We start from the raw sequence: 7,832 nt of genomic DNA on the forward strand, positions 1-7,832 counted from the left end.
TCCATGTTGATTTGTATCCTAGTATGTAAATAAAATACGTTGAATATATTCAGGATAATGAAACACAAAGGAGGATCTCATCAGGGATTTATTGAATGAATCCATTCAGGCTGTGTGGCTTCATGAATGAACATCTATGTTGCAACACTCCCCCCTACTGGCAGGAGTTGGTTATGGCAGCCTTTAACTCAACCAAGACCAACTGTGTTAATAATTCAATTCCCACGCCAGAATGAACTACCAAAGCACGCAGAAAAGCATGGTAGATTAACGTGTGATGGATGATGATATCACATTCAAACTGACATGTTATCTAACAGTGTTAGCTTTTTGCAACAGTGCTTTTTAAAAGTCGAACAAAGCGAGTTAAGACCAGCATAAATATTCCAATCTATGAGCAATTAATTTCTGAAGTATAAGTTTAATGACTGTATTACACAATAATACAGCTGTCAAGAATTTAGGGGTTGTTGTAAAGCTGCCATTCCTGAGGGTGATTTTTTAATTGCTTGACTTCCCTTCCTCAGATGCCCACAGAGGCAAATTAATTGCCCCTCGCCTCCCAGCAGAAGCCTGGCTCAGTGTCTGTGAAGTGCTCTCATGAATGAATTATATGCAATAAAATGTTTCCAGCCCAATTTGTTATTTTGTTTTATAAGAGAAGGCATCTTGATGGGACAGATGGAGTACACCAAGGTAATAAAATAACATTTTATTTATTTTTTTGGCTCATATCTCTCTCACTTTCAAAAAAAAAAAAAAAAAAAAAAAGATAATCACTATGTCTTGTTTTGTCACCAATGTTCAACTGGAAACACTAAAGATTTCAGCCAGTCTTTGGCTTCTTTTTAAATATTTCATTGGAGTTGAATTAATCTAAAATTTAGATTTTTTTTTTTTTTTACTGCTAATAATAAAAAAGTAACAGCATGCCTAAGGACTGCAGTATAAAATCCTCATAGCATAATACTGCAATTACAAACATTTGATACAAGTTGGATTAATGAAATAAATGTTTGATGATGTGGTTTATCAATATTTATTTGACGATGAAAACAACAAAATGCAAAGTCCACAAAAGAAAACATGCTTAGAATTTGCTCCTCACATGATATATAGTGCTTAAGTATTCTTCTGGTATCTTTTGCCTGATTGGTGCCTTTTGGTTGATTTATCTGTTGTTTCATGTTACTTTAGTTCCTTGTGGAGAATTTATATGCTGAATCTGCTTTTTAACTGATGTTACATGATTACATATGTAATCTTGGTGCCACATTGTCACCTACTTTTGGAGTTTTTCTGTTTTCATTTTATCCAATAACTGTATCCTATATTTACAATAAATCTCAGCGAATATATTCATGGTACTGCACATGTTAAGTTTCCACTTGCTTTTCAAAAAATATAAGATGCTGTTGAAAGTTATGTTGATGTGTTACTAAGGAAAGAAACATTAAAAACAAGCATTTTTGTTTTTTTTGGAAGTGCCATCATTAACATGGGAGACAATGACGCATTTAATGAAGCTTGTTTACGTGTCCCATTCAGTATATCAGGGGATGCAACTAATTCCGCAAAGTCTCAGGGGTGACCCATCTGTTGCACGGCTGTGGGACTACATGTTATGAGATCTCATCGCTTTGGGAAGAGTGCAAGAGGTACAATACAATCTCATATTCCTGTTAACAGAATAGAAACTTAGCATGTGCTTTCATGTGTATGTTTTAAGTTTTAAACAAATAAGAAAAATACATTGTTGTGTGAACTCTATAGCAGCAGATTGTCTGATATCATAGATTATAACATTATGCTCTTTGTATGATGCTGTGTTTGTTCCATTATGTCAGCTGTGGCACATGAATCAGTTTGCAAGAAGAGGAGAGTGGTGCTGTATTTTTGCCAAGTCAATTGCATTTCTTGATAATAGTTTTCTAGTTCATTCTGCCATCTCTACTGAAGCAAACCCACCCAACCCATGTTGACCATCTTGTCTCTGATTGAGACAAATACAAGGAGATTCCTCATAGCTCATATATTGCGTATTGTCTTTTTTGTTTTTTCTATGCCTGTGGCCAGAACTGAAGTCATATCAGCAGGAGGATTCTGTGCATTTCCCCAAGGTCAAGCTCAAATCTTTTTTCTTCATGTGTGATGGAAGCGACTATGGTAACGGGTCCCATGAGAGGATCTTGTTTAGAGGTGGTTGCATCACACTGGCTCCCAGCCTCCTGCTTCTCAGGGTGACTGAACAGACATTTCTATTACTAAAACCTTCAATTATTTTCTCCAGTTTACAGAGCTGGATAACTTCTCATGTTAAAACTTGTCAAATTAGAATGTTTCAACATTAAACTTTACTCAAGCAAAACGAGTCTTCTTGACATTTTAGAGTCTTCTTTGCCTTCCCAAGCGCTCGTCTATCAGATTGGTGTCAAAGAGCCATTACAAACACTGTCTTGCCCTTTTTAAAAATAGAAAGAGACATTGGATGCACCTCCAGGCACGCTACTGCGTTATTTTAGAGTTCTCATATTATCTGGTGGAACAGAGCATCTGTCCATTCATTATTTTAAACAGCTCTTTCCAATTCCCAGGTGCTGGAGCCAATGCCTGCTGCCGAGAGGTCAAGACAGAATACACCCTTAAAAGGTCACAAGTCATCGCAAGGCAGTCACACACACTACACATTCACATGTACTGTTGATTTTGAGTCACTAATTGACCTCAAATGCATGTTGTCGGACCGTGGGAGGAAACCGAAAACCACTTCATGCACCAGGAGAGCACGCACACTCCACAGAAAAGCCCCCTTCTCATCATTGTAACAGAACAGACTAAATTATATCTAAAAAAAATAAAACTGTATTATCAAGGAGTAAAATGAGCCACTCTTGTATTTTCCCCTAAATGTTTTTGTGTAAATCCCCAAAGTAGATGAATCCTCTTACGGTTCCCTTGTTTAAAATGTAACCCTAACTCTAACAAAATCTGAAAACCCTTCTGACTTGATATATTTCACGTTGTTTTAAAGTCAACATGATTTTCAGCTAATGGATGGTAGAATAGGTAACGACTCTCAGGCACTATACTCTGTCCCGCTGCTGCTCCGAGCTACATAGGGATGGATTCCTTGAATCGTAAATAGGCTTCATCCGTCTAAAAGTGGCTCTTTTGATGGCAGTTTGGTGCATACATGCTGCACTTCCTTGTAAATGCAGGAAGTTTGTCCCATTTTCAATACGCAAGCCCATACAGGCCTATATCCAAGATAGATCGGTGCTATGAAAGCATATAAATAATGAAAGCTGCAGTCTTTACAAGTTTAAAAAGACCCACAGCGCCGTTACATAACAGTGGAATGAGTTATGAGGATAACAAATTATCTGGAGTATGGTCATGTGCGCTAACATGCAGGACTAATCGACTGCACTATGTGAACACAAATGTAGATTTAAGTCCAAATTTTTCTTTTGAATGGAGGTTTTTTTTTTTTTTTTTAGTTATTTTTCTTTCACTACCATAAATGTTGTGTTTCCCTTGGCAACTTCCTCTTTTTAACATCTCTGCTTCTTGGTTACTGGCAAGGTCCTGCTCACTTGTATTTTAGTTAAAAAGAAATGAGTTGTAGGGAATACTAATTCTTTTTGAGCATAGGTCACTGTCTGAGTCTCAAGGTTTCTTAATAATACAGAAATGTTTCAGATTTTGGAGAATTGTATCTTCTGAAATCACAATCAAACAATGATAAGTCAAAGGAATAACAATGAAACAATGCTAATTGTATTCTCTTAGATTACCACCTGACTAAGTACACAAATTATTTATGGAAAAGTTTAATCATATCAGGAACCAAAATAATTTTAAATGCGTGTTTGATAAGCTCAGATTGTTTTGCATAATATAGTTATAACCAAAGTTTGATTGTATATCACCTTTTGGATCATAAATCGGACAATTCTTCACATTAAAACATACAATATAAAATGTGTATAGAATCAATGTAGTAAATCAGTTATATATAATCAGTCTTTAATGTGTACAGTATAGAAATCTCTGTGGAAATTAATTATTGTGTATTAATGTGGCTCCTTACAGAAAAGTCAAATGCAACTGAGAGTGCTTCTCAAATGATTGCAGAATATCAAAAGCTGAAAGGGATCGTATGATGGTAAACGGCATGTAAGAAGATATTTCTCATTATATATAAACTCATAATAAGAGCTGAAATATTAGTTGGGCTGCCATGCAAGTTGCTTGACCTCCAGCCATTCATCTCTTACACAACTTCCTCCATGCCCTTATAGTCACTTTTAGAACATGTACCAGAGGAATGGAACGGATGACAACAAATTGGTCCACTTCCTGGCGGATCAGTGGTTAAGCAGGGGTTGAAATAGCTGAAATATTGATTATCTTGTTGTCACTGCAGGAACCAATCAATGGCATGACAGCACATGGCTGTATGTTCGGGAAAACTCTGGCTTCACGAGCATGACGATGTAATGACATTGTTGCAGCCATATAGAGTGTTGCAGCGCAGTACGGGAGAACCCCCAATGGCTAAAAATAGAGAGTGTGTTCATGATAAGGAAGAAAATATGTTGCTTATGGCTATTCTCACTGAACAGGAAACTCCCAGAGAGACGATCATAAAAGGATGAGATTAGAGTGTTGGGCAATACCTGCGTATGGGTCTGTTACTTGTGGGTGAAGTCCATCAAAGGGTGTGGTGGAAAAGGCTTTACCAGCTTGCCTGGTATGAATGTGACAACTGTAGCATTCAATACTGGCATCTGCTCACCAGTTGCCCTTGGTCATGCGTTGGGTGTCGATTCATTGAGGGCACTCGTTCCCTAATTGCAATGCAAGATGTCCACCTTCTTCTTGGTTTCAGCCACATGGCTGTGTGACAGATTTCTCTAAATATAGATGATGCTACAAGTCAGCTTTGAAAACATGAAGATCCAAAAAGCAGGGAAAACTGTTCAAAAAATGACATGTACTCTAAGAAAATCAATATACTCTTGATTTAAAAAAGAAAAAATTAAACAATGAAAAGTAGACTTCCTCAAACAAACTGTGGACAGTTTATTGAATCAGTCAATGGAAATGACAAAATGCAGACATTAGCTATACAGGAGATTACATTGACCTGTTTTAATATGTATGATTTTGTTTATTGGGCTGGAGATTACTGATCACTGATTCATCTTCTGATTGTCTGGGATAGAGATCGGCAACCTCCTCAGCCTTCTGTAAGAGCTCCCTGAAGATTTCCTGAAATTATGTTTAAAAGATACAGACACAATAAATCATAGTAATTTGGATTGTGTCACACAGCCAACATTTCTTCAGTTCTTGCTGAGAAATTTCACACTAAAATATTAGTTTTTCCAAACATTTTGTCATTTACATTTTATTGAACCCCAGTTGAACTCACAATGAAAATCCTCCAAAAGATCACTTTTGTAGCTAAATAATTTAACTCAAACTTAAGAGTCGTGTTTATTTGATCTGTAAATGAGGGTGGTGTACCTGTGTGATTTGTACTAGAAATTGGATCAGTAAACACCAAAAAAAGTGAAGATATAATGAACTGCTTATCAAGCTCATTAATTCCCAGAATGCAACAGAAACCTCAGTTATATTCATGAAAGTATACATGGAAATGTATGAAGTGTTGGATCTCCATTTTGAAACGTAATTAGGGATAATATTTAGAATTTTATTTGGTGGTTGTTTGGTTGTAAGAGTTGCTGAAAACCCTGGTCGAAGGTGCAGTTCCTAGTAAAGGATATTGGAAGTACTATATATGCTTGTTTTCCTTATTTTTGTATTAATTTTAGACTCGTTCTCCAACCTTTTTTGTTGTTTCTGATTGCTGTCAAGCATTAACTATCTTGGAGTTGTAATTAATCTTGTTTTTTTGACTTCTTTCTTGACATGTTGCTGCTTTTTAATTCCTGCAGTCTTGGTTTATCTTAACATGGCGGCCGTAACAAAGACATAGATTGAAGATTTGTGTGGAAACATTTTCCTCTCAGGGTCACAAGCTAATTAATGCCTTTGAACAGATTGTTTCACATTTTTAATGTTGGATGTTTTACTATAAACGGTGAAGTTGTTCTATTTTGACTCAGTCCCTGACTCTTTCGTTCATTAACATTCATAACCTCATTGACATCATTGCAACAACAACAAAAAAAAGCAAATTAGCAATATTTCCAAGTAGTGTCTAAACAGACACTCAACGATGCGAACCTCAAAAACTTCTAGCTTAAAGGATGATATGAAGACTTAAGTAGTGTTAAAAACTCTGGATTATCAAAATCCTAATGAATAGAATTAATGTGTAACTGTTGCCCTGTATGCTCACTCAATGTGGGCTGGTGTGCCTTTCCTGTGAAGGGTCCCTGAAAACTTACGGGGCCAATGGCATCGCCTTCATCGGTCAACGATAATGAATAGTGCTGGTCACAATGCTTTTTAAAGAGGAGTCTGTTCTCATGTGTGTGGGATTCCTCTATTTATTTCATTGGCCTTTTGCCTTATTACTCACAATGTGGGTGCCGTGGAGAGGTTTTAGAGACAATGTCTAAACATCCCATATGGTGTCACACTTTACTAGAGTATCACTGAGTGGGAGCCGACAGTAAATTAAAAGTGCAAGAGCATCAAGTGTACATCGGCTCGATATACAATGCTTCATGTAAACGTACACACTGTAACTTAGGAAAGAAGCTTAATATAGAGCATTTGGCCTTCTTGAATTTGAGTAAGCACAGAAAGTGGTTGTGAGCCTGGCAGCTTGGACGCTGGATGTCTGTGGCTGTGTCATGAACAACTTGTTACAGGGCATTCACTGGGCAAATTGTCAAGACAGCGAGTGTCAAAATAGAAGCTTGTACTGAATTGACTCAGTGTTTATGTCAATATGTGTGTGTTTGAGTGAAGACTTTAGCGAGAACTGGGTTCAACATCAGCTGCTCATGAAGGATGACTTTCTCCAAGCAGTGCCAAACACATCCCTCCTCTGATCCACAGACATCTCTGCTGTGGGCATGCCTGGTAAGAAATGCCAAACTGTGCATGCATGTCTAAGTTTGTGCTTCTCTCATAGATGGTGATAAAAATCTAAACAGCAAGACATGAGGCTGATTTTATTATTTATTTATTTATTAGAATGGATCGTAACCCACTCAAGAATTTTTTTCTAGATATTTAAATAAATTAAAATATATATATTTTTGAAGGAAATTGGGATATTTGTATGACATTTGAATGGTATTATCTCTTTTATTATATTCTTCTTTAGTTGCACCAGTGCACCTCTAACCCATCTATACCCAGAATTCCACAAGACATATACTACTGAATTTCCTGTTATTGTATAGGTTATTCCACCACTCTTAATTACTGTGTTGATTTGAAAATAATGTTTTCTTGAAAAACATATGCATTCTGACCAGGATACATGTTTGTTTGTTTTTTTCACAAGAGACCAGAGAGGTTTTACTAACTGATATGTAGTATAAACAAGCAGCACATTAGGAAGAACGGGATCCTGCCAGGCCGGTTTCTGTGTGGAGTTTGCATGTTTTCACGTTTCCCCTGTGCCAGCATTAACTATGTAGCCAATCTTCCTGTCACACTCCAAAACGCATGCATGTTTTGTTAGTTGGTGAGTCTAAATTGGCTGTTAGTGTTACGATTGACTGTGCAGAAGGTTCCCTGTTATGTCTCAGTAAAGCTGTTAGAAAAAAAATTGATAAACAGATACATGAATGCAGATGTTGACTGTTTCTTTGACATTTTTAACGAAAGAAGTCTAA

The sequence above is a fragment of the Blennius ocellaris genome (assembly GCF_963422515.1).
Source record: "Blennius ocellaris genome assembly, chromosome: 6".
Taxonomy (NCBI): Eukaryota; Metazoa; Chordata; class Actinopteri; order Blenniiformes; family Blenniidae; genus Blennius; species Blennius ocellaris.